This window comes from Tiliqua scincoides, chromosome 12, assembly GCF_035046505.1.
Source record: "Tiliqua scincoides isolate rTilSci1 chromosome 12, rTilSci1.hap2, whole genome shotgun sequence".
NCBI classification, from domain to species: domain Eukaryota; kingdom Metazoa; phylum Chordata; class Lepidosauria; order Squamata; family Scincidae; genus Tiliqua; species Tiliqua scincoides.
The window spans coordinates 6,415,118-6,442,766 of NC_089832.1; the positions used below are offsets into that span (position 1 = coordinate 6,415,118).

Genomic DNA, 27,649 nt, shown 5'->3' on the forward strand with positions numbered 1-27,649 from the left:
GCTACACAGCCCACCTGAAATTGGCTCACAATCCACCTAGTGGGTCCCGACCCACCATTTGAGTAACACTGGCGTAGTAAATAGGTCTGTAAATAGGTAAACAGGTCTGATCCAGCAGGGCTCCTTCAGAACTAGCCCCTGCAGACTTGGTCAAATTTGTGCTCAATGTTGAACCTGTGGTACAAGGACCAGTAAAATTACAAAGATTTTTCATAATTATAAGTAAAAATATGCCTCTAGCAGTAGACCAGGCCATTTTGCTCCTTTCAGTTGCAGAAGAATCCTGTCTTAAGCTTATGAAGACAACAAAAATGCATCTCAGATGCCTCACTATATCACTATATACAACTTAGACCAGTAACTTGACCATAGCTTACTATGCTTTATAGTCCAATCACTATATACAACTATATAGTGTATCACTATATACAACTTAGTCCAGTAACTTTAGCATAGCTTACTATGCTTTATAGTCCAATCAATGTGCCATGACTTGTTTTTATGATTTCATCTTCATGTTTCATCGGTAGACCCGCCGCCTTGTATGCCTGAAGATCTGAGGCTGCCAGTTCAAAACAACCGGAAGTACCCGAGAACCAACGACACGCTGATAAGTATATCAGTAGATGAGCAGACCCTCAGTTGCCATCAAGTGGAGCATGGGAGGCATGGGAGCAGAGAGCATGGGAGCAGAGAGAGGCCAGACCAGGAAGGAATCCCGCTGGAATGAGGAGTCCTATGAGAGACTAGAACTATTCAATAGTAAAAATCCCTATGGGGGTTTAGAACAGCCTGCCTATGTAAACCGCCTTCGATTAAAGTCTGAGGAGAAATCTGACGACCAAAGAAAGGCGATATATAAATACCTGTATAAATATAGATAAGTATTATGGACATGGATGGCCATTTCCTGAAAAATCCCACTGACTTCAAGGCTTCTTTTGATGCAGATCTGGTTGCAATATACAAAAAACCAACAACAACGTCAGTGCTTAGATAGGTCTTGCGGTGTCCCACTGGGATGTATTAAAGATATACACCAATCACCATTTTGCCAAAAAGAAACATAACATGACAACTCTGTCCTGGAGGGACATGACCTCTTCCATACTGAAGAAAAAGGCGTGACAGTTCTACTCTAAACCAATGGCATTCAACCCCTTTTGCAAGAATTGTACTTTAGAATAGTAAACAAAGAACCTGCATTCCATACTTCCTCACAACTACTAAAATGGCACCTCAAAAGTGAGATAATAAGTGAAGGACAAATTATGGTAGAGTAAGAAGACATTGCTTCACAAGTAGAAGGCCACAGGTTCAATTGCAACATCTCCAGTTAAAGTACTAGTTCCCAACCCATGGTCTGAGGACTACAGTCCACAAGACCCTGAAAAGTGGTCCACAAGGTTTCAGGGGAAAAAAAGATCACCTTCGATCACTTCCAGCTTTTCACCACGCAAGTACTCCCCCACGGACCACCAGAGAGCAGAGAATGGACTGTCTGCAGCTGACAAAGCAGCAACTCGCAAATCTTCCCTATAAACAATAAATCTAATAAATCTTCATTGATTATTGCAAATGTAATTGTATTTTTTGTGTGTGCAGGGGGTGGAGGATCGCATGTGGTCTATGAAGATTCCAATTTTTGCCTCCCTGGTCCGCGGACTCTTAAAGGTTGTGAACCACTTTGTTAAAGGATCTTAGGTAGCAAGCCTGGGAAAGGCCTCTTGCCTTAGTTAAGTTACTGAAACAATAGGACTGGGCCGATCAATGGCATGACCCAACACAGGACAGTTTCATTTGTTAAGAAGAAAAGGCTGCAATACCAATCTGCAGATTCTTCTGAGTGAGAGATTGCGGGGGGCGGGGGGGCCAGGGAGGCAGCTGCAAGAAAGAACTCAAGGTTTCAGATAGCAGCAGCCAAAGAGATGGAAAAATATGCAGAGGAGAGGAGGCACAGCTGCAGTCAATCTCTTCTCCCTCAGGGTCTACACAAGCCCCTGTGACTGGAACATTCCTAGAGCATCTGCAATGGACCCCAGAGGAGGAAAAGAGCAGCAACAGAGTGTAGCTTTTATTTTTTTCCCCAGAGAATCTCAAACTGATAAAGGGCAATGAGGCAGTGGATGCTACCCACAGCCAGCCAGGCTGAAATTAAATTTTGGGTCACTGTCAAGTGTAAGGGCTTGACCTTAAAAGGTAGGGGGAAATGGAATCTCAATCTTCAATATGTCATTTTCCTAATCTCCAATCTGTTTCATGAATGGTTTCTTTATATCTCATACTAAAATTCCAAATGGCATCACTCCTTAGCTACCACTTTGGCCAACATGTTCTATCCCACTACCTTTATTTCCTGTTTAATAACTCTGAGCAGAGGATACCTGTCTGACGTGAGACAACAAGCAAGGAGGGCCTGAGCCGAGCCTAACATGGCTGCACTCTCTCCTCTCCACTGGCTAGCTATGAGAAGAAGTTATCCAAATTCTCAAGGAAGGTATATTCTGCTTCCAAGAACGCCCTCACTTTTTGGATCCTTTATGAAGGGAAGCAATCCGGAACGTCAACATTATGCATCTGAGCCTCATGCTGCTGAAGTGTTGGCAACGATAAATAATGTACGAACAAACAACATACGAATACAGGCCGGATCTATTCCAAATGTGAAATTGCAGGTCACGCTTTAACTTGAGAAAATTCAATTATACTCGGCTTCAAACGAGCTTTGCTGGCCATCAGTGGTCCCGCAATGCTGAGACACTGGCAAGCATTCAATGAGCTGGCAGAGCTACTTTCTTAATTAAAGATGCTATTTTCTCCAGATAATTTAAGCCCACTCTCCTTTCATAACTATCCATTGCCACAGCATATTATGCATTATAAAGCATCTACCTTTGTAACCTGATCTTTTTTTCTTTTCTTTGCATAAGAATGGAAGTCAGAGAAGCTATCTCAGGTCCACCCCTGGGGATGTTGGCTGAAAACAGACCCTTTCCCCCCATGACATGACCTCACTGATCTGATCTGTCTGCTGTTAGAACTAGTGTAATGCAAGTGAGGGGGCTATATAAATCTTTATTCCACCTTTAAATTTAAATGCAAAATTCACAACACAAATTTCAAAATTGACATGCAATAAAGTACATTTTCATAATTTTTTTAAAAATAATAAAAATAGTGCAAAGCCAAGGTAAAGTAACAGAACTCCACTCTCAGAACACCAAAGCATAAAACCACCAGAAGCAGCAATAAAATACTCTCATCATTCTTGAGTTAAGGCTCAAGTAAAATGAATAGTTCTTCCTAAAACTAAGCAAAACTGGCACCAGGCAAGCTTCACTGGTCTAAAGGAATTGAGTTGGCATCTTTCAGTCTCGGAAGACTATGGTATCGCGCTCTGAACTGTGGTTCTGGAACAGAGTGTCCTCTCCAGTGCGCGAAGCCTGGGTAAAGTAGGTATGGAGGATAGGCTGTTACCCATGCAACAAATCCCCCCTCTCCACGTCGCTGAAATGGTCCAATGGAAAGGCAGAGGCCAATACGGTTGGTTCCAGCGGCGTCATAGGAGTTGCCAGAACATGACTGTGTTCAGCCATGAACTGCCTCAGGGACTCCGGCTCCGGATTTTGCCTCCAGGTTGACTCCTGAAGTCTTTTCCATAACTGGATGTAGCCACAAGGCAGTGGAGGTTTGGGATCAGAGTTTTCCTTCTCTCACATGAGCTGCCTTCCCAGGTTGATGAGTCCCATCTACCCAGTGGCTGTTTAGTCGCCTCTTACGACAAATACAGCCAAACTGAGGGCCTATTCTTATCCCCAGCTCCCAGAGGAATATTGAACAGGGAACCCTCACAGAAAAGGCCCTGTCCTTGGTCATCTTCTCCCTCGCCACCAAAGGTGGGAACAACCAGAGAAGGGCCTCACCAGGTAATTCCAAGGTCCGGATAGGTTCATAAAGAGAGCAGGTAATCTTTGAGATACTTGCCTTTGAGCTGCATAGGGCTTTAAAAGTTAAAACTAAAACTTTGTGATAAATTTCGTAAATATTTCTTGCCTGCCTTTCCACAATGTGCAAGCCCAAGGCAGCTAACTGCAATAAAACACCATATTATGCTTGAAAACTCACCAAAAGTTCAGTGGAGCTGTTCCACACCCTGGTGAGTGATGTGCCATGTTAGTCCTAGCTAACAACCTAGCCACCACATTTTGTACCAATTGAAGGTTCCAAATAGGAAGTCCTGCACTTCCAAAGGAAGTCCTGCACCTTCAAAGTGCAAAGAACATTGTAACAGGGTAAAAACAGATGATCCCTTGCCAAGCAATAACTTATTATGCAAGTGGATAACCATGTGAGGAGTCCAAAAACAGAACTTTTTTGGATTTCTCATCATACTAGGGGACATAAGAAATGACCTCCCCCCTCCATAAGAAATATTGTAGGTCTACTGTGTTACTAGTTGGTGAGTGTATAGAGTACACTCACAGCAGGCTTGCAGGTTTGGTGTACCATATACCGCTGAGAAATCATCTGTTTGATAGTATCTTAAAATAAATCAGGCTCAACATTATGAAGACAGAAAAGTGGGGGGAGCAACACTGGCAAGAAGAAGGTAGTTCTGATGCTAAGTATTGGCAAAAAAGAAACTTATCAATGGTTGACAGCCCTTTCAATAATTAGGAACAGTCACCAACATGATTTCCCTCCCACCCCATAATATCTGAGGCTAATTCACGTGCTAATCAACCATTTCAATCTCAGTGACAGTGATCTGTTGTTGGACTTCAGCCACAATTCAAGAATTGCTCTTTTTCTCTCACCTGTCAATATCTGTCATATTTCTCAACCCATGACAGGCAAGAATCACACGATCCATTCATGTAATAGGAAAGACGATATTCCCTCCAGACCACAGAAGGATTCATAGATACCCAACTAAACCCATAACAAAGTTGCTTATCTTGGAACTCTTATCAGTTTTGCAGGGCATGGAGGAGGACAGGAATGATGCTGCAGTCAAGGGGATTTACTTCCAATACAGCTGGATGAAAATGGGGCATTTGGTGAGTAGGGTGCGGGAAGGCTAAAAGTACCATGACACAGGGCAAAACTGAAGGTGTTTGGTGAAAAGATGAATGCTTTCAAATTTGCCAAGATTTATTCTCCACTGAATGCAACAGATAAGACAATAATGCAGATTTGGAGAGTGACCAGACAGGCAGACTAGAGGTGACAGCTGTTGGAAGCTATGATCACTTCTACTGTAACCTGATATGGGTGTGAACAGATGGCAGCTTCCAGTACTCTATTTTTTTTGCATTATTGTGCTACTGCAGAGATGGTGGAGGAAGCAGGTACTTTTTGCTCACAGCACAATGACAATTGCAAAGAATATTATAGCCACACACACCCATGGGCTTAAAGGGTGCATGCACATAATATAGGCATATCTTGTCTAAAACTTCATCTACATGCAGGTAATCTGATTCAGCAGATGATCAAACCTGTTTCTAAGAAATCACTCCCATGTTTAACAGCCATAAACAACACATCACATAAATGAAAATTAAAATAAGTCATTCTCCTAATTGCTATACTGTATTAGAGACAAAATGACAGCTCATTTGAAAGCTTACAGCCCCATACAGGAAGGGTTTCATCCTCTCTCTTCTCTAGAGAGTGAATTGAGCTTCACCTTAGGTACTTGGCATTTACAACCAACCACTGCACAGTATAATCGCAATAGGATTCATTGATTTACTATATAATTTATTTTCCCACCAGCTCCACAGCGAATTGACCAGGTAGCTTGATCCACAGCATATTTCACCCAAATTTGGGACTTCAGCCTGTAACAGCACAAACCTATGAATGTCTCCTCAGAAGTAATGTCTCCCCATCGTGTTCAATGGGGTTTACTCCTAGGAAAGTGTTACAGGTAGAAGAGTTTGTTTTTGCTGAATTCATAAGAGATATGGTTGAATAATTTGTACGTAGTTTTTTGCATTGAAGACAGCAATGTATTGATTGTAAACCTGATATTGATACTTAAAAATTTCCACCTGTGAATAAAAACACAACATTTTGCATTTTATTTCAATAGATTTTCACAACAGGAACACTGTTTTCAAACACCTCTATTTATAGGATTGCAGACTTAGGGAGATCTAACTAGAGCAGGGCTGAATCCAGGTTCTTTGACCTACTTAAGTTATGGTTTTGGCTGGGTGCAAGTGTCCACACCACTGACCAAATAAGGAACTAATTGTTGCCAGAACGTATTTTTTTAGGCACAACTCAGGCTGATGTGAAACTACATCCCCACAGATGTAGAGAACCAGCACATCATCAAAAGAAATAATCAGGACTAAGCAATTGAAGCATTAGAGCATCCAATTCTCTACAGAAACGTCTGGAAAAGACAAGTACAAAATGCTCACTAGTTCAATAAGTAGCAACAGCAGCTCTGAAACAGCACTTCAATCACTGAATCATCTCACACCACAAATGCAATGTGGGCACCATTAACAATCCCCCCCCCCCAAATGTATTATTTTGCAAATCGTCTCCTGAAAAAGTACAAGCATCCACTGCCTTTCAATTCAAGTGCAATCACATGAGACTCAAATGCTTGTTTTATATCTTAGGCCAGTGGTTCTCACTCATTTAGTGCAGGGACCCACTTTTTAGAATGAGAATCTGTCAGGACCAGCCGGAAGTGATGTCATGACTGGAAGTGACATCATCAAGCAGAAACATTTTTTTTAAATCCTAGGCTGCAGTTCTACCCACACTTACCCAGGAGTAAGTCCCATTTACTATCATTGTTAAAAGAATATACATAGTAGCTTGTTAAAAGTACAGGTCTGTAACATTTTTCCCAAATGTAGTCACATTCCATGATAGCAGCAAGTCTAATATATTAAAAATAAAATATTGAAATTAATGGGGACCCACCTGATATTGGCTCGCGACCCACAGTTTCAGAAACACTGTCTTAGGCCATGTGCACAATCACACATAAAACCATGGCTTGTGCTATGGGAGCCTGCAGTGCTAAGCAGTACCTTAATTACAGGTATTCAGTTGTTTTTAGCTCTCCAGTCTGCTTCCTGTTAGCAGTTCCTGTTAGCATTTACAGACAGCACAGTGACAGCAAGACGCAGGAGACGGCAACAGGAGGACTACAGTTAGAGACCAGATAAGTCATTTGTGTGATAGGGAGGGGAGGATTTGTGAACCGAAGATAAGTAAAACTGCAGATGGGATGTGTGGATACAGGGGGGGAGGGACACCTGCGCTTTACTGTTACCCTGCACATGTCCGATCTCATCTGATCTCGGAAGCTAAGCAGGGTCAGGCCTGGTTAGTACTTGGATGGGAGACCGCCTGGGAATACCGGGTGCTGTAGGCTTATACCATAGCCTTTCCATGCCCGATCTCGTCTGATCTCGGAAGCTAAGCAGGGTCAGGCCTGGTTAGTACTCGGATGGGAGACCGCCTGGGAATACTGGGTGCTGTAGGCTTCTACCATAGTCTTTCGAGACTGAAGGTTGCCAACCATTCTTAATGGAACAATTACATTTACACACACAGCAAATAGAAAAGAGAGCAAAACCTGGCTTCATTCATAAACTACAAAGATCCCTTGGTCCATCCTTAACACATGAAGGAATAAGAACATAAGAGTAGCCCCACTTGATCAGGCCAAAGGCCCATACAGCTTCCTGTATGTCACAGTGGCCCTCCAGACACCTCCGGGAGCCCTGAAGACAGCAAGAGACTTGCATCCTAGTGCCACTCCCTTGCATCTGGCATTCTGAGGTGGCCAGGTGGCCATCCTACTTCTAAAATCAGGAGGTTGCACATACCCATCATGGCTTGTAACCTATGATGGACTTTTAGAAATTTGTCAAATCACTTTTAAAGGCATCCAGGCCAGAAGTCATCACCACATCCTGTGGCAAGGAGTTCCAGAGACAATGGATGGAATCTAGTTGCTTTAAATCTTTGCCAGATCCCAGATTCTGCCCATTGGTCCCTCCAAGACAGGAAGGTTTCTACAGGCTTTCTGTTTGGGCTGGACCTTGCCAGAGGAATAATTCTATTATGGTTCTTGTTCCATCCTGACAACAGCCAAGGCTCGACCCTAACAGTGGAGCATCACTCAGCCTACAGCCTGAAATGGTACCATCCAAAGTTTCACGGGTTGATTTTGCTGAACATATAAACTAGTCCACAATCTCTTGTGGACAGGAGGCAGGATGTCTGGTCTAGAGGGTTGAGCCTCCATTTGCCTGAAGATAACATCCGAAGGTCACCAGTTCGAGGCCATCGGCACCGTGAACGGCGAGACCTTGAAGCAGCTGACAAGCTGAGCTGAGCTATTCCATCTGCTCTGAGTGTGGGAGGATGGAGGCCAGAATGTTGCGACCAGATCAAGAAAGAAACATCTGAATGTTGTGGTTTCTTGAAAGATAGAAACCTTCTTTCAAATTGTAAAAACCCCTACGGGGATTTAATTTGCCTGCCTATGTAAACCGCCTTGAATAAAGTCTAAGGAGAAATCTGAGGACCAAGAAAGGCGGTATAGAAATACCTGTATTGTGTGCTGACAACCTTCAGTCTCGAAAGACTATGGTATCGCGCTCTGAATGGTGGTTCTGGCACAGCGTCTAGTGTGGCGGAAAAGGCCAATTCGGGAGTGACAATCCCTTCCACACCGGGAGCAAGTGCAGTCTGTCCCTGGTCTGTCTCCCTGGCTATGGGCCTTCCTTCTTTGCCTCTTTGCCTCAGTCTGTTGGCCAAGTGTCTCTTCAAACTGGGAAAGGCCATGCTGCACAGCCTGCCTCCAAGTGGGCCGCTCAGAGGCCAGGGTTTCCCACCTGTTGAGGTCCACTCCTAAGGCCTTCAGATCCCTCTTGCAGATGTCCTTGTATCGCAGCTGTGGTCTACCTGTAGGGTGCTTTCCTTGCACGAGTTCTCCATAGAGGAGATCCTTTGGGATCCGGCCATCATCCATTCTCACGACATGACCGAGCCAATGCAGGCGTCTCTGTTTCAGCATATTATTATTGTTGTTGTTGTTGTTGTTGTTGTTGTTGTTGTGCGCAACGCTACAGCCCAGAAAAGAGCAGAGGAAAGGCCAAAGAGCAGAAGACATTGTCTTCAAAACAAGCAAAGGCAAAAGAGATATGCTTCCTTCTGATCTTATGACTAATTTATTTCCATTCAGCATAGCATTTGAGAAAGCTTCTGACATACTACCCATTTCAAGAAAGGCACAGTAGAGAAGGAAATTTAAAAAGCTCATTGCTGTGCCCTTGGCAGAGGCATCTCTTGATGTACTTGTTCAGCTCTGCCAGTTTCAGTTTCTTCTTTGTTGTCTTGACCGTGAAAAATAGAGCTGGGGGGGGGGGGTTGGTGAGTGAGAATAACAAAGACTCTTCACTGGTAGGAAATGTATACCTCGCTTCCTCTCCATTGCTTAATTGCTATTATTTGATACATGAAACAGCTGCACAGAGTAGGTGGGAGGACTGCATTATTTCTATCAAGATATCCCCTGTAAAAAAGATTTTAGTTCATAAACGATGCGAGAATCTCTGGGCATGAGTCCCATACATCGGTTCCCCACCTTCCAAAAAATAATGGGGAGAATCCTGTACTCACTGCTGTATTTTATAGTGGAAATGTGTGACCACTTTCTTGGTCACAGACAGTGGTCTGCAAAGTGTTGGTCCACATAGTGACTGGTACAGAATTTCCCCCAGAAGAGTTGACTGTCCATAACCTCTGAACATCTAATGAGGCAATCATTGACTTACCTTGGTCTAAGCTGGGACCTACAAGGCCACATAAACTCAGAGCCCAGTCCTATGCATGCCTACTCAGAAGTAAGTACCATTATAGCCAATGGGGCTTACACCCAGGTAAGCATGGATAGGTTTTCTGCCTCAGTTAGTTATAAATCCAAGCTTCTTGCAAGAGTCAGGACCATGGCCAGTTCACTGTGACTACACTGTCTACTGCGGTTCTCAGTGGTGGGTCACAACTCACCATTGGAACCAAAATGGGTCACTTTCCCTTTAAGGGGAGTGACCCATAAATAGGTTTCCCAACAATGCCAACACAATCACAGCTCTGCAGGCACCAAGGCACATTTCAACAAACCTAGGGGGGGCTGTGCAGCCTCCCAGTGGGTCCAGGAGGCTCGCAGCCCCTTCCGCAAGCCTCCCCTCTGCTGCAGTGAGCTCCAATCAGCAGTCAAAACCCACTTCCAGTTTTGGAAACTCCACGCTCCGGAGCTCCGACTGCAAACCGGAAGTGGGCTCTGACTGCAGATCAGAGTTCACTGCAGCAGAGGGGGCTGCGAGCCTCCTGAACCCTCCATGTGGCTGCACAGTTGTCTTCCCCCCAGTATGTTGAAATGCACCTGGGTGCCTGCGGTGGCACAATCGCTGCGGCACCATCTGGACATCCCTCCCTATCCCAGTCCCACCCCCGCAAGCACTTACCAGTGCTTCTCACACTGAATTCTCACACTGCTTCTCACACTGAATTTGCAGAGAATTCTTATAGACTCTATAATGTCTTTGTAATGCGATACAAGGACATCTGCAAGAGGGATCTGAAGGCCTTAGGAGTGGACCTCAACAAGTGGGAAACCCTGGCCTCTGAGCGGCCCGTTTGGAGGCAGGCTGTGCAGTATGGCCTTTCCCAGTTTGAAGAGACACTTGGCCGACAGTCTGAGGCAAAGAGGCAAAGAAGGAAGGCCCATAGCCAGGGAGACAGACCAGGGACAGGCTGCACTTGCTCCCAGTGTGGAAGGGATTGTCACTCCCGAATTGGCCTTTTCAGCCACACTAGACGCTGTTCCAGAACCACCATTCAGAGCGCGATACCAGAGTCTTTCGAGACGGAAGGTTGCCAACAAAGAAGCAGAAAGCTCTTAAAAGCCATTTCTACCCAATGTTGCGTATATGCAACAGGGATCAAATATGTACACCTGTGGGCTGGACAGAAATGGATTAAGATGTATGTTAAGATGTAACACTGCACATACACAACAAGGACCAAATGTGTACACCTGTGGGTTGGACAAAAATGGGTTAAACATACCTACAGAAAGGTGGATGTCTCAAATTCAACTGCCCTGGAGGAAAACCGCTTGGATTTAAAGGGTGTGTGATCTCATTCACAAGTAAACCTGATGAGTTCAAGGAGCCTCCTGCTACTTCCCCCCATATGATGTAGTATCAAAGGGGTGAGTTCCCACGTCACAGAGTTTTCTGGATGAGAAGGCGGCAACAGGGCTACCTCCTTCAGTACAAAAGAGAGAGATATTACTCATCCCTGCAATGTTCCTTGCATAAGATTATGTTGTAGGACTGCTTCCTGAACCTAGACTTCCCTATTTTCTCTAATATTGGACCCCTTCATATGATCAGAGGCCTAGTCATTACATGCTCCCGGGGTTACTCAAAAATCTGGGTAAGCAGAGGACATGTGGTGGTCCATGCACACTGTTTACTTGATGCCTGCAACTGTATTCTCTATTTGTGATGATGGATCACTCACACATGATACAGCCATTTTCAACCACTGTGCCGTGGCACACTGGTGTGCCACGAATGGTCCCCAGGTGTGCCACGGGAGCTTGGTGGAGGGTCATTTATTAATAGAACCGTTGGGGGATATGAGCCCTCCACCAACAGCATGGTGTGCCTTGTCAATGGTCCAAAAACTGATGGTGTGCTTTGACTATTTTAGTACCTTGTCAGTGTGCCATGGGACGAAAAAGGGAACTGTGGTACACCACACATAAGTTTCATAACATCCCACATCAAATGCAATGCTATTCATCCATTTTATGTACACACACAGAGCCTGGCTCAGCTCATTGCAAGCTGAAGGCTACAACCAGCTCCCCACACTGGCTCCCATGAACAAAATTTATATTTTTCCACTTCTTTCCTTCTCTCACCCACTTGCAGGTTTTGCTTAAGGAATTTTTTCCCACAATTGTGAAATAGATCAATTTACAGCTGTCAAGCAGACATATTAAAAATGATAGTTATGGTAATATTTCAAGAGATGAGTTCAATGGCTGGCGTTTGAAATCACAAGAGTATTATTATTTACCTCCCTCCTATTGAATACCGATCAGGAGGTTTTGAAACAGAATGCTGCTTAATTAAGTGATTTTTATCTTAGGGAGCCATGATTTAATAATAAGAGGTAGTTTAATATCAGTTGGCATTTCCTTCATTCAATCATCTTTTCCCAGTTATTAACAACAAAAGAACTAGTGTGATTGTAATAATAACTTCTCAAGGCAGTGGAAATGACTTTTTAAATGTGCTTTCATAATAGCACTACTTCCTGGATCTTATTCTAATCTTGAATGCTCTGCATTTGAAATTGGGGCTCTTAAGCAAAGATAAGCCTCTTCTTATGGTACACAATGCCAGCCATTTTATAGAGATTTCTGCAGAAACTTTCCCTCACAGCCCCACTCATGGTATGTAAACTAGTTTGTCTTGTAAACATTGTTAGAAACTAATATCACTTCTATTGGTAGGAGTGACATCCGAGACTCTGGCTTTTGGGGAAGGGAGAGGTCCACACTCACCAACAGATGGGGAAACTACAAGAATCCAGGCAATGCAGTTAGTAAGCATAAGGTATTTTGATTCCCTGCAGGCTGGGACCCTCCCACTCAAACTTGCATCTAAACGGCTCCAACTCAAAGCCATTCCAGCTGCACTGGGCAGCCCAGAGGCTTCATCCAGGTCATGCCAGGCTGGTGACCCACTCTACTGGCCTCCGTGGGCCTCAGAAGCCTCCGAAAGTCACTTCCGGTTTTCTGAGACTATTTCCAGTTTGCCTCCAAAAATCAGACATGGCTTTCGGAGGCTGCAGAGACCAGTCAGCAGAGTGGGTCACCAGCCTGGTGCAACCCATAAGATACTTCCCCAGCACCACCAGGAGTGTCACCAACCCACCATGGAGGAAGAGGTGGGTCGCAGCAATTAAAAGATTGTGAACCACCTGGTTGTACCACCTTTTGAGCTACTAAAGGGGAGTTGTGACTCAATCGATATTCCTCCACAGGCTGAATTTGCACCGACATGACAACCACAGGAGCAAGAACATGCGTTGAGACACTCCTAAGCAGTATGGTGTGGTATTTAGTGCCCAAATCTGGACAGCAAATCCCTGATCATTTTGAAGCATCGTTAAATGTCCTGGAACGAGCTGGAATCCCTAGCATGTATGCACTGCTGAAACAGAGACGCCTGCGTTGGCTCGGTCATGTCGTGAGAATGGATGATGGCCGGATCCCAAAGGATCTCCTCTATGGAGAACTCGTGCAAGGAAAGCGCCCTACAGGTAGACCACAGCTGCGATACAAGGACATCTGCAAGAGGGATCTGAAGGCCTTAGGAGTGGACCTCAACAGGTGGGAAACCCTGGCCTCTGAGCGGCCCGCTTGGAGGCAGGCTGTGCAGCATGGCCTTTCCAAGTTTGAAGAAACACTTGGCCAACAGTCTGAGGCTAAGAGGCAAAGAAGGAAGGCCTATAGCCAGGGAGACAGACCAGGGACAGACTGCACTTGCTCCCGGTGTGGAAGGGATTGTCACTCCCGAATAGGCCTTTTCAACCACACTAGACGCTGTACCAGAACCACCATCCAGAGCGCGATACCAGAGTGTTCTGAGACTGAAGGTTGCCAACAGCAACATCTACCTCCTAGGGTTGTTGTGAGCATGGATGGCAAGGATGCACATGAGCATGGATGGATGGATGACAACTATCTGGACTGCCAATATTCCACTGTCGGGTGTGGGGGGAGAGACTGCCTTCATTTCTAATAGAGAGAAACAGAGGCAACTTAGCTAGGCAATATCCCCAACATTAAGGCACACAAATCATATAAGCAAAAGGAGAGAAGTGTTTCAAAGTGACAGACATTTAAAATGTGGGGAATTTTGTAAGTAGTATCCCACTTCGCTCAGCATAAAGGAATTTGTCTATGAAAGTTTAAAAAATAATTCTAGAACTGGTCATGGATGTGGATAGCATAATATATGCTATCCTTGGAGAAAGGTCAGTATATCCAAAATGCTCCAAAATCTGAAGTTTGAGTGCCGACAAAGTGGAAAATTCCACACCTGACCTTGTGACAGGTGGCAGTCAAAACTCAGACACACAAACAGCTTATTCAGTGTCCCCAAGAGAAAAAAATTACCTGTGGGTTATGCATATAAGGTGTATATGAAGTATAAATGAATTTTGTGTTTCGACTTGGATCCCATCCCCAAGATTATGTACAAGTGGGACATTGGTATCTGCTGGGGTTTGGTTCTGGGATTCCCTTCAGATACCAAAAAAAGTGTTAAATAAAAGCAGTTAAAATTAAACATGAGTCAGTCAGGCAGTCAATTAGAACTGCTATTTTGCAGCTCACTTGGAAAAAGTGACACCCCCCCTCACCCTGACTTCTAGCTGGTGATTAATCACTTTCCGAATTCCATTGTTCAACTCAGCCAAAGTGAGGTCACTTTTCTCAGAGTGAGCTGCAAAATAGCAGTTCTAATAGTGGTTTTAGAACTGAAAAGTTATTTTTAGAACTGGAATTGTAAAGGGATGTTTTTCCCCCTTCTCCAGGGAATAGTAGGGTCCTTTTTAGCCATCAATGTTGAGTCGAATCTGTGGATTAAAAAAGTCAGACCTATATATACAAATATTCTAAAATCTGGAAAAAATTTGATAGCTGAAACACTTCTGGTCCCAAGCATTTTGGATAAGAAATACTCAACCTGTACTAATAAAAAAAATTAAAGGGCCAGGATCAAGGAGGGAGGAGTTTCAAGGTCTTCCTTTCCTTCCTTTCTTCTGCTAAGCAAAAGCGGAATGTTCTTTCTATACCGATTTCTTCCCCAGGAATCATAACTGGGCAGGCAAAGAACTACTAAAGATAAGAAGCATCTGTGCAGTTTACTTCCCTGTGGCCCAACATTTCATTTAAAGGCCCAGCAGACGGGAGCCTGTTCCACGAGAGACCACCAGTTCATAACTTAACAAGAAGGATGTGGCAGGGCAAAAGCAACATTCATATTTCACTGTGTGTGAAAGGAAAGAAGGATTCATGCACAAGGGAATGGTTGGGGGGGGGAGATGGACAGAGGGCTGCAAAGAGATGAATGAGTAAACTATGGACTGCTGCGTGCATGGGGATAGAGGGTGGATGAAGAGGGATGGCACAAGGAATGGATAGTTAGATGCTTGAGCTTCGACTCGCATAGCTGGCTAGATAGACGGGGAAAGGACTGATAAATGGGAAGATCAGAATGCATAGCTGTACATCACAGAGGATGAATGAGCAATCCTTGCAGTGCTAGAAGTACTGTTGATGCCACCCTGCATAAACAAACCAGCCAGCATTTGAGATGCTGCTCTGTGCTCCCCCACCCTCAGGAACAAGGCAGGTGAGCAGAAACAGCAGCGACTTATTAGTTGTGGACCAAACATCTGGAAATCATTCCCAACAGAGGTCTGCCTTGTGAAAAAATAAATACGTGGTGAAAAGTGAAAACATAAGGACCTTTGGGACAAGCTGATGTTACGCTTATCTAGATTTGTGCGTGTTCTAATTTTCCGATGCTGCTATTTGCTTTGTACTTTTTAAAATAACTTTTTAAATTGCTTTGTATTGTTTTTAGCATCTGTTCATAAACCGCTTTGGGGTTTCTTTGGGACTGAACAGCAGGCTATGTGTCTTGGTAAATAAATAAATTGCCTAGGGACTGAAGAAGCAAGCAGGGGCACATCCTCTGGCCTCAGCCATCAGCCAGATGACTAAGGGCCACTCCCTGCCTCCCAGAATGCACACAATCAGCCTGGCCCTCACCATCAGCAGATGCAAGGAGCTCACTTTCTCCTTCCTTCCTGAAAAGAATTCTGCTCCAGATGCTACATTGCCTGGGACTGCGGAAGCAAACAGAGGCATCAACCTGAGAACTACAGACTTGTGGGTTATTCCCTGTTGTTACTGTAATGTGTAAGTCTTTCCAGGGATAATATTTATCAAAAGAAAGGTACATACCTGTAAGTAAACAAATACGTTGCGAATCACCTTGAGTATCCATCCCTTGCAAGGAGGAGAGGAGAATGGAGGAATATAAATATTGTAAATAAATTGTTCAGTGGTTCTCAAACTTTTTAGTACCAGGACACACTTTTCAGAATGACAATCTGTCGGGACCCACAAGAAGTGATGTCATTAACCTGGAAGTGATGTTATGGACGGATGTTATGGACATTATCAGACAGGAAAATATTTAACACCCCCCCCCCATACAACAAAATCAAATTAATTAAATAAATTAAAAACTTACAATAAGTTTTAAAATTTATTTAAAATAAAGAAGAACCCTCCTAACTCTCCCAATCAGTTGCTGATCTGTTTTTCAAAAAAAAATTCCTCCAGCATCCCAAAGGCTCCACTTCTAGTCACACTTACTCAACAGTAAGCCCCATTGACTATTACTGTTAAAAGTATATACACAGTAGCCTATTAAAAAGTACAGATCTGCAACATTTCCCCAAATGCAGTCAAAAACCATGACAGCATTCAAGTCTAATAAAGTAAAATAAAATACACATTGAAATCAATGGGGACCCTCCTGGAATTGGCTTGCGATGCACCTAGTGAGTCCCAACCCACAATTTGAGAAACACTGGTTTAGTTTATGCAGAATGAAATATGTCTTTAAAAATCTGGGTCTTGCTTATTCACGTCACCTAATTTTCATTCACTTAAAACATTTGTAGTCACCAGCTCAAAACCACTACAGTCCACAGGCTGTATTAACAGCTGGACAGAGTGGCTAGGGAGACGCTCTTTTCCCTCTCACATAAAACCAGAACCAGGGGACATCCACTTAAGTTGAGTGTTTGGAGAGTTAGGACAGATAGAAGAAAATATTTCTGTACCCAGTGTGTTATTAGTCTCTGGAACTCCTTGCCACACGAAGTAGTGATGGTATGTTGCCTAGATGCCTTTAAGAGGGGATTGGACAAATTTCTGGAGGAAAAGTTCATTATGGGTTACAAGTCATAGTAGGTATGTGCAAGCTCTTGGTTTTAGAGGCAGGTTGCCTCTGATTGCCAGATGCAGGGGAGGGCACCAGGACGCAGGTTGCATCTGTTGTCTTGTGTGTTCCCTGGAGCATTTGGTGGGCCACTGTGAGATACAGGAAGCTGGACTAGATGGGTCTTTGGCCTGATCCAACAGGGCTCTTCTTATGTTCTTAAAACACTAGAACAATAGTACTCAAACTCACTCAGAGTTTGAACTCCAAGGGGGCGGGGAGAACAGCAGCAAAATGATCCTCAAGATGGCGCTGCTGCAAGAGAAGAGGGGGCTTTTTAAAAAATATGTGCTTTACCTGCTGCCAGGGTCCGGGAGGTGCAGGAAGCCCTGCAGATCCCTCTGCAGAGCCCACAATCCCAGTGGATTGTAGAAAGTAAAAAAAGAAGCTAACACGACCCACATCCGGGTTGCAATCGCAAAACCAGAAGTGGGTCGCAATGCTTTTTTTACTTGCTACAAGCCGGAGGGAGCTCTGCAGAGGGTTCCACAGGACTCCCCGCACACCCAAGGACCCTGGTGGTAGGTAAGGCATGTTTAAAAAAAAAAAAAAGCCCCTGCACAGTGGCATGATCCTGAGGATCGCATCATTGCCTTTCTCCTGTCCCCTCCCCTAAAGGGAAAGGGGCAGTGGTTCTCCAGCTGGTGAGTCATGACCCATCAGTTTGAGAACCACTGCTCTAGAACAGTACATTCTGGGGTAAGAGAGCTATTTTTGGTAGGCTCCCTTGCAATAAAGTATCCTAAAACCACGTGTGGAAAACAGCCACGCTGAGAAAACAGTCTAGAAAAAAATGACTGGAAAAAGCTGTCGCAGAAGCTTTAAAGTGAGAACTTAGCTCCTTCTGCATGCTATGGAAAGCCATTTGGCCTCTTAAACACATACATAAATACATATCCATATGGGGCCTTTCTATGTGCATTAAACAAAATCAGAAATCCTCATGTTGTATTTAAAGGTCAGGAAGGATTGTCGTTTTCTGAAAGGCCTCCAAACCCCATAAAGGGGTGCAGCTAAGCAGGATTACTTTCCAGCAATGTGTGCGTACAAAATGTAAGCTGATTAGGAATTGCATGACCTACATCTGCACATGAAGAAGAGCCACTGCGTACGGCCCCCCTTCCCATCAAAAGATTACAAAATCAATTTGTATACTTTCTGGTGGCACATTCTGCACTTGTGCTACTCCAGTTTTCTTTCATTCCTTCTTATTTTTCTTCAGAAAGATAACATGCTCCAATTGCCTCCATTTACGAGCAACAGTCTCTATTCTCCAGCATGGGTGCTTCTAAAACAAAACAAAAACCCCTGTTTGGCTTTAGCATTTACTTGCATGCCAAGCGAAGGTGGGTGATGGATTGCGTCTTCTCTGCTGCAGGCCCCAACTCTAATTTAAATATTTTTTTTTTTTAAATTAAAAATTCCAGTGTTGCAGAGGCTTTAAACCAGCTATTTTCAACCACTGTGCCACAGCACACTGGTGTGTCACAAGTGGTCCACAGGTGACCCACAGGTATTTGCTTGAATAGCAAAAGCGCTTCACTAGGCAATTCCAGAAATCCTCCCTGCAGGTTGTCTGCATGGAGCATCCCTTTAGCATTTTTGGAACCAGATGATTTTATTTGCTCAAGCCTTCAACAACCTTATGGTTCTCTATTTGCCCTACAAGGAGGAAGAGGAGTAAAGAAGCCAGAAAGGCATACTCCCACCTTTCCCTTTCCCCCTTGTAATGATTTCCTATTGTTTAATTTTATGTAAGGCGCCCTGCGAGCCTTGTCAACTGAAGGGCAGCCTACAAATTCTTTACGTAAATAAAATAAATACCAAACAGTGACGATTGCTCCGTTTAGTATTTAGCCTGCCTGCTGTTTCAATGTGGTTAACTTTTACTATTGTTTCAGCCGCATTTTCTTTCTTTAAAAATACTGTTGTTGCTGTTTTTTATTATATAGCAACCTCAAAAGGTTGCTTGGCAAGGCAAATACAGGACATAAAGTTTAAAAGAAATGCACTGGGGGATATGAGGCAAGAGGCAAGTCTACAACAAATTCAACTAGGAGGCTCTGCTGAGCTCCACAATGTAAAGTCAATGGCATTCAAAGCACTAAACAGCAGGGATCAATTGGGGAGGGGAAGAGGAAAAGAAAAGCTAGTCAGAAGTGTGAATCTGGAGGGAGATGCAAGGTCAGAACTGCAGGTGGGGGAGATTGGAGTAGCTGAACAAAAACCAATGCATTCACATTCATAACACATCACTGATGCAGCAAAGTTTTCTATGCTTCCAATACCCGCTTCCTACCCTGTACTAAGCTTGGATGCAGCCAAGAAATCTACCCTCTGTGAACTATGCTAATTACACCCAACACACCAACATGCACACATAGGCACTCCTAAAATGGAAATGATATTATACAACAGAAAGAATGCTCAGGTTCTGTGCTTAGACTAAAATATGCAAATTTGTACCAAATCTACTTCCTTTGCATAATATAAGCCAATTCTCTTAGCTGGTTTCTAATGGAATTCTACATTTACAAGTAATGGGGTTGTAGAGGACAGAAAAAAGAAGAGGAAAGATAGGCCTGGAAAAAGGGAATGGACCAAAAAGGACACAGTGATAAGGACTAGTTGGGAACAGTGGAAGGTTGCCAGAAAATTAATTTATGCTGATTTATAGCCCACACAATCCCAAGGGCTCAGAGTGGGCTCCTGCAATTATTCAAAAATAAGATAGATCATGTCCCCGAAAGGCTCACAAATTAATTTAGACAAGGCAATGAGGTGGGAGGTGTTAAAGAGCAGGGGGAGAACAAAAAAGAGGCAAAAGAAAATTAGAAGATCATACATCTGGAGCTAATGAAAAGTTCTAATAAGAGAAAGATCTGAGGAGGCTTTGCAAAATTCATATTGGGAATGTACACAGAGCTCCTCTAGGATGATGGTTAGGAGAATGAGCTCCACCACCACAGCTTTTGTCCTGCAATTCAAATCTCCCCTCACCCTTGTGAGTGGTAATCTCACTATGTCAGGGGTGTCAAACATAAGGCCAGCAGGCCAGATGCAGCCCTTGGAAACTCTTTATCCAGGTCTCAGGCTCTCCCAGCACCACCATAAGCTGCTGTCAGCCACTAATAAGCTGTGCTGATGTGCCACTGCTGAAAGGGCAGCCCACATGATAGTTGGGCTTTCTCAAGATATATTTTCAAGATATTTTATCTTCTGTCACTTGCAGCTAATGAGTTCCTAAGTGCTTATTTCTGATTAAGGCAGCCATTTTCAAGCACTGTGCCATGGCACACTGGTGTGCCGTGAATGGTCCCCGGGTGTGCCACGGGAATTTGGGAGAGGGTCATTTATTAGTAGGGCTATTGGGGGATGTGAGCCCCCCAATGACAGCATAGCATGCCTTGTCAAATGTCCAAAAACTGATGGTGTGCCTTGACCATTTTAGTCCCTTGCCAGTGTGCCGAGAGATGAAAAAGGTTGAAAATCACTGGGTTAAGGGCATTGGTTAAGGGCTCTGGTTAAGGGTTAGTTCTGGCTAAGGGCTTATTTCTGGTCTTGACCTGCTTAATGACATCACTTCCTGCTTAGTGAAATCACTTTCAGCCCTCAGCAGATATTATGGATGCTATTTGGCCCTCTGTATTAACCCATTTTTGCCGGGCCAACAGGTGTACACATTTGGTACCTGTCATGTATATGCAACAATGAGCAGAAATGGCTTAAATAGGTTTAACACCCCTAAACTAGGTGGCTTGTGGGAGCGGACTATAGCCCAGTGGCAAGTATTTTTCATATATAAAAAGTCCTGGGTTCAACCCCCAGTTAAGGAACAGGTAGCAGGTAATGTAAAAGACCTCTACTCATTGTCAAAAGTCATTGAAGAGCAGCAGGCAATGCAGGGTAAAGGTGAACTCAGAGCAAGATAGCTTCATATGTCCATAGCCCTCTCAATCTCAAGCTCCTATTGGAATAAGAGCATTGGCTTACCCTACAGCAGTGGTTCTCTCTCTGGGAGTTTGAGAGCCACTAAATTCTTGCGTGGGTGGGAGGGGGGAGACAGCAGGGCCGGGGGAAGGCAGCGGCGCGATCCCCAGGATGGTGCCGCTCCGGGGGGGCTGCAGGGGCTTGGGTACACATGCCCAAGCCCCTGCAGCCTCCCGGGGTTGCGCAGAGCCCGGCGGGACCTGCAGCTGGGCTCGCCGCAGCAGTGAAAGTAGATGCGGAGCGATCGTGCCCTGCCTCCACTAAAGCGGAAGTGAGCGCGATCGCTCCTCATCTACTTTCACTGCTGCGGGAGCCCTACTGCAGGTCGCGCTGGGCTCCCTGCACCCCCGGGAGGCTGCAGGGGCTTGGGTACATGTACCCAAGCCCCTGCAGCCCCCCTGAGCGGTGCGATCCTAGGGATCGCGTCACTGCCTCCTCCCTGCCTCCAGGCTGCCCCCGCCCCTTAAGGGGGCAGGGTCCAGGGCCTGCAGGCTGGGGTGTCGCAACACCCCAGTTTGAAAAGCCCTGCCCTACAGGTTCTGGTAAGGATACTATACGCTTAACTCTTTGAGGTCAAGGCAAAACTCTGAAGACATTGCAATATTTCATTAAATTCCTCCAGAGTGAGGCTTGCTTCAGTGTCCTTAATTCAGTGCCTCTTCATTTTTTAATTCAGACTTTCCTGACTCTCAGTGGTGGCCAACTGGACCTGCCATCTGTCCTGCAGCACTGCATGCAGAGCTTTTTGCATGTAGATGTGGGCGTGCAGCCTGCTGCTGTGTGGAAATATCTGTGGACCGGGGCACTACTCCAACACTAGTATTGGCTATCAGGGACAGAACAAGCCTTCTCAGATCTCTCCACACACAGGGAATGCACAGTTATTAAGCTTCCTCAAAGTTTAAGCTGCTTCAGATTCTATCAGATGTGGAGGCCAGAATGGCATCCATAAGCAGCAAGGCTTTTTCAGGTGCCATCCAAACACATTGGAACTCTCTCTTGTGAGCTGCTGGTTTGACTGCTTCTCTAGAGATGCCACCGCATTTAGGCTGTGTATATGATATTGTAATTTATTCTGTATGGTCTGGTACAGGAGAGGTTCATCAGGGTGGCACAATTTGCTCTCACACGGGGTGACGCAAGCCCAAGTGATGCCTCTGGAAACCAGCATGGACAGTTGTGTTTCATTTCTTTTTATTAAGATTAACCCTAGTATGAGTTTCCTGCTATTTTGCTCTTCACTCTCTGGAGTTGTTTTTGTTCTTCTTTCCTGGGAGAAAAAGCAGGGAAGGCTTGGACAACAACAATTTGGTCTTTTATTCTCAGACCCTTTCTTATAAACCCCGCTTTGTCTCCTCTCTTCTCTCCATTCTCTCCCCCTCCTTACTCTTCCTTCTCCCTTTCAACTCACATCATCTGGGGACAATTTCTGGAGAACATGTGGAACAGGACTACAATTACAAGGATACCACACATGGAAGCAGCAGTTGAAAAGCATTTAGAATATCTTGTAAGTAAATTAAGTAACATATCACAATAAAGCAGAAGCTCTTCCCAAATCAAGTTGGGATGGTTGGACAGCTGAAGGAGCATTCATCTCCAATATCCAATGTGCATCAATGAGAATCCTCTGCTAGATGACATTGAACGTATGACGCTGCCCTATATTACAGCAGTCCATCAACCCAGTATCACCTGCAGCAGCAATTTTCAACAACTGTGCTGCGGCATATTGGTGTGCCATTAATGGTCCACATCTGTGCTGTGGGTGATTTGGGGAGGCTCATTTATTAGTAGGGCCATTGGGGGATGTGAGCCCCATGCTGGCAGTGTGGTGAGCCTTATCAGTTGTGGGGGAAAAATAACTGATGGTGTGCCTTCACAATTTTAGCACCTTCTCAGTGTGCTGTGAAATGAAAAAGGCTGAAAATTGCTACCATCAGTGACAGGTAGTAGCTATCCCAGGTTTGAAGCCATGTCCCAGCATCTGTTACCCAATATCCTTCAGGTAGATATGCCAAGAAACTGGAGATGCATTCAACTTACCCAGTAGTGTCTGGCAAGAGTAGGAAGGTTCCTTCCATCTCATAAGAACAGCCCCGCTGGATCAGGCCATAGGCCCATCTAGTCCAGCTTCCTGTATCTCACAGTAGCCCACCAGATGCCTCAGGGAGCACACAAGACAACAAGAGACCTGCATCCTAGTACCCTCCCTTGCACCTTGCATTCTGATAAAGCCCATTTCTAAAATCAGGAGGTTTTACATACACATCATGGCTTGTAACCCTTGAGGATCTCAGAATCCTCTCCCCTTGGTTACTTTTTTTCCTTCCAGGGGCTCACCCCACTATTTGAGAAATGCTGCAAAATGGAAAAGAAGAGAATCCTTCCTGGGGTCCAGATCTTCATTTCCCAACCCTTATCCTTCCTTTTTCAAGCCTGTAAATAGTCCCCAAGTTACCATCTCTTTGGCTGTACAATTTTGTCCTTTGGGGCCCAGGGAATTGCAGCAGTTTCTGGCCTTATTGTCTTCACACACACACACACACACACACACACACACACACCCTTGCCTGGTTTTTTGGAATATTGGAATATTTCTAATATAATTGTAAATCCTTGCCAAAAAAGAGATCTAGGACTAAAGGCGAAGAATAAAATGTGCTGCTCATAGCATGTTTTTTTTTTCCTTCCTCTGACCAGATTAAGAGCTGTTCAATAGAGGTATAATAGAATCTGTAAATCTACTACAACTCAGGAGCAGTGGAGCTGACATTGAAGATGCAGAGCTGTCATATTGGAGATACCCAGAACAATGAACAGTTGCCAAGGCCATCCAGATAATATATCATCTGGCAATGGTAAAGTGATAATAAGAAAAGACTGGGTTTCAACCAAAATGCAAGTAAGATTAGTTAACACAAAAGCAAAGCAGGGTTTTTGTGCTAAATAGAGCTCAAGAGCTACTAACTAAAAGCAAGGAGAGGAAAAAATTGGTGCGCTTTCTGTAATATTTTGTACATGGAGATGTTACTGCACACCTTTCAAGAACTGCTGGCCTAAGCTTCCCATTTCTTCCACCCGCATAACGAATGGCTTCCTTTATCACAAATCATCCTGTTCTTACAAGTATCTTTAGACACAGTTCCATGGGGGGAAAAAAACAAACTCTGCACTTCACATAGAAACTGATGTAGCGGAATGGCTGCAATGAAGATCTGCAAATTGGAACTCATCCAGTTCAAAACTCACTGTGGACATGAACTTAATGGGTGACCTTCGGCAAACTATTCCCTTTTAGCCTTTAACCCAGACAGTCGCAACATGGAGATAAGGTTACCTAATAGAGTTGTTGTAAAGATAACACGCATGAAGTGCTTTTTCATATTCAGGAAGAATAATACAAATGTATTATTACTGGTGCACTTCTATCAGTGCTATTCCAGAGCTTCCTATAGTAAATGTAAATTGTGTACATCTCAGAAAGGACGGTAATAAAGGGCAAGCTTAACTGGCCACATGGCCAAGGGCTCACAGTCCTACAAGAGCCTACCCCTGTGTGTTCCCACCCCACTGGGGATGACAACACACTTGGTGAAACTTGCACGGGCTTATCTCCTCCCTCCTTCTCCATCGGCAAATGTGGATATATAGTTTCCAGGTGGTAACCCTCATTGTCCATCAGGGAAAATAGGGAAAAGAAAGCACCCAACAAAGGTGCTCCCTCCTTTTTCTTCCCTCCCACCACTGAATAGGGACAGGCCTGCCTGCTTGCCCGAGGTTTGGGAAGTGCCAAGGGCTGGAAATTCCTCTGAGAGGAATTTTGTCAGGAGATAAAGTCTCTTTTGGGCCCTTTTGGGGGGGTACAAAGTTTCTTTTGAGTTCCTTTCCTCCTCCATTGGGTCATAATTTCTACAAATTACAATACAGAAAACTATGTAGGCTTACACAAAATGTGAATGATAGTCTTCTCGCAATATATAATAATAATACAAAATAATACAGGCCTTTCTTGGTCGTCAGATTTCTCCGCAGACTTTAATTCAAGGCGGTTTACATAGGCAGGCTGTTTAAATTCCCTTAGGCATTTTTACAATTAAAGAAAGGTTCTATCTTTCAAGAACCACACAACATTTCAGATGGAACTTTTGTGGTCTGTTATCACTTTCTAGTCTCCGCCCACACAGGCTGACAAGCAGCTCCTTCAAAGAGCAGGTGGAATATCTCAGCTCAGCTTGTCAGCTGCTTCAAGGTCTCGCAGTTCATGGTGCTGGTGGCCTCGAACTGGCGACCTTCAGATGTTATCTTCAGGCAGTTGGAGGCTCAACCCTCTAGAGCAGGAGTGCTCAATAGGTGGATCTCGATCTACCAGTAGATCGCGAGGCAAAATGAGTAGATCGCGGGGCGCTGACCCCCCCTTCAGGTGCCTCTGGGAGGAAACGCCAGAAGTAAGGCCCATTGTACTCAATGGGGCTTACTCCCAGGTAAGTGTGGCTAGGATTGCAGCCTCACAGCCTAATCCTAGGCATGTCTACTCAGGAGTAAGTCCTGTTATACTCAGTGGGGCTCAAGGTACACCAACATACATTGTACACATAAATGTTATATGTTATGATGGCGCGAACATTGTAAAAAAAAAACTCTGGTAGATCTCCGGGCCTTGCTGGGTTTCAAAGTGGCTCTCGAGCCAAAAAAGTGTGAGCACCCCTGCTCTAGAGTCTAGACCAAACCTCCTGCCCACAATATATGCAAACATTTTCTGGTATTCCAGGAAATTTCTGGCTTCCCTCCTTAGGGCACAATTCTAATCAACTTTCCAGCACTGACATAAGGGCAATGCAATTCCAAGATGAGAGAACAAACAGTGCCTTACCTTGAGGAGAGGTTACCATACTATTGGTTACCGTACCATTGAAGAGGCGTCAATGACTGCCCCCTGACGTCAGGATGCAGCACATGCCCCACTGGCATAGCTAATGCCAGTGCTAGAAAGTTGGTTAGGATTGTGCCCTTAGGCTCCTGGACCCCCTTTTCGATCCTGGACCAAGGTACAATGTACTCCCTATACCTCTCTCTCATGGGCCCTCATTCGACCAGAAAATGTAGGATCCTCTGACATTTTCAGGCCCCCTCCTTTGGCTCCTGGGCCCCCTTTTCAACCCTGGGTCTGGGTACAATTAATCCTGGAACTACTCTCTCATGGTCCCTAATGGAAAGAATGATTGGAGGGAGGGAACATAAGAACAGCCTCACTGGATCAGGCCATAGGCCCATCTAGTCCAGCTTCCTGTATCTCACAGCGGCCCACCAAATGCCCCAGGGAGCACACCAGATAACAAGAGACCTCATCCTGGTGCCCTCCCTTGCATCTGGCCTTCTGACATAGCCCATTTCTAAAATCAGGAGGTTGCGCATACACATCATGGCTTGTACCCCGTAATGGATTTTTCCTCCAGAAACTTGTCCAATCCCCTTTTAAAGGCGTCTAGGCTAGACACCAGCACCACATCCTGTGGCAAGGAGTTCCACAGACCGACCACACGCTGAGTAAAGAAATATTTTCTTTTGTCTGTCCTAACCCGCCCAACGCTCAATTTTAGTGGATGTCCCCTGGTTCTGGTATTATGTGGAAAGCCAGGAGGAACCTAAAGTATGGTGCTCCAGGAGCCAGTGCAACCTGGTGCCAGCCCTACACACATACACACATCAATTAGGCAATGTGTATATGGGTGTTTTTTTAGCATATGCATCAGCCATTCAGATGGTACAGGTTCATTGCAGGAAACACCAGCATAAGCCACAACTTCCACATGAAGCAATGAGACACTCTGGAAGGGGTACACAATGCTCCTGCCAAATTCAATGCAAATTCTGACTACAAGACAACAAAACGGCTTTTTTTTTTTTTTTTTTACCTTCAGGTATTACTCTTGAACTCTTTTTCATGTGCCTCATCCTAGCCCTCCTCTCTCTTTCTTTTTCAACAGAGACAATATACTGTATATTACATATATGAAAAGACGCTGATGGTTTCGGAACACATAAAACCAGAAATAATAGAACATCATAGATTATTTAAGACTCTGAGCTCTGATATAAAGCACTGTCATTCCCCTCAGCCAGGTTCAGTATACAAAGAGAAAATCCAAGTGAGAAAATGAACAACTAAGGTTTTTGAAAACCTCTGGGCTAGACTACTGTAATATGCTCTGTGTGAAGTTTGCTTTGATTACTGTTCAGGCCCCTTGGGTGTGGTGTGCCCACATTTTTACACGTCAGGACTCAAGACAAGCCCTTTAAATCAGCGGTTCCCAAACTTTTTTGACTGGCGGCTCCCTTGACCTACTGGGTCATTGGCTGCATCTTCCCATTAGAGCCACATTGCATATGGTGGTGGGTATTTTTGTGAGGATTCCATGGCTCCCCTGGCTAGTTTCCATGGCTCCCCAGGGAGCTACAGCTTACAAATTGGAAACTACTGCCTTAATTTTTTTTTTCCCAGA

The 27,649-nt window shown here is 44.6% G+C and overlaps 1 protein-coding gene and 1 pseudogene across 1 annotated transcript in view; one reads left to right on the forward strand and one right to left on the reverse strand.

Moving 5' to 3' along the window:
* IL1RAPL2 (interleukin 1 receptor accessory protein like 2) overlaps positions 1 to 27,649 on the reverse strand; it is a 516,704-nt gene that overhangs the window by 429,692 nt on the left and 59,363 nt on the right. The window lies entirely within an intron of this gene.
* Positions 7,291 to 7,411, forward strand: LOC136663528 (5S ribosomal RNA; annotated as a pseudogene).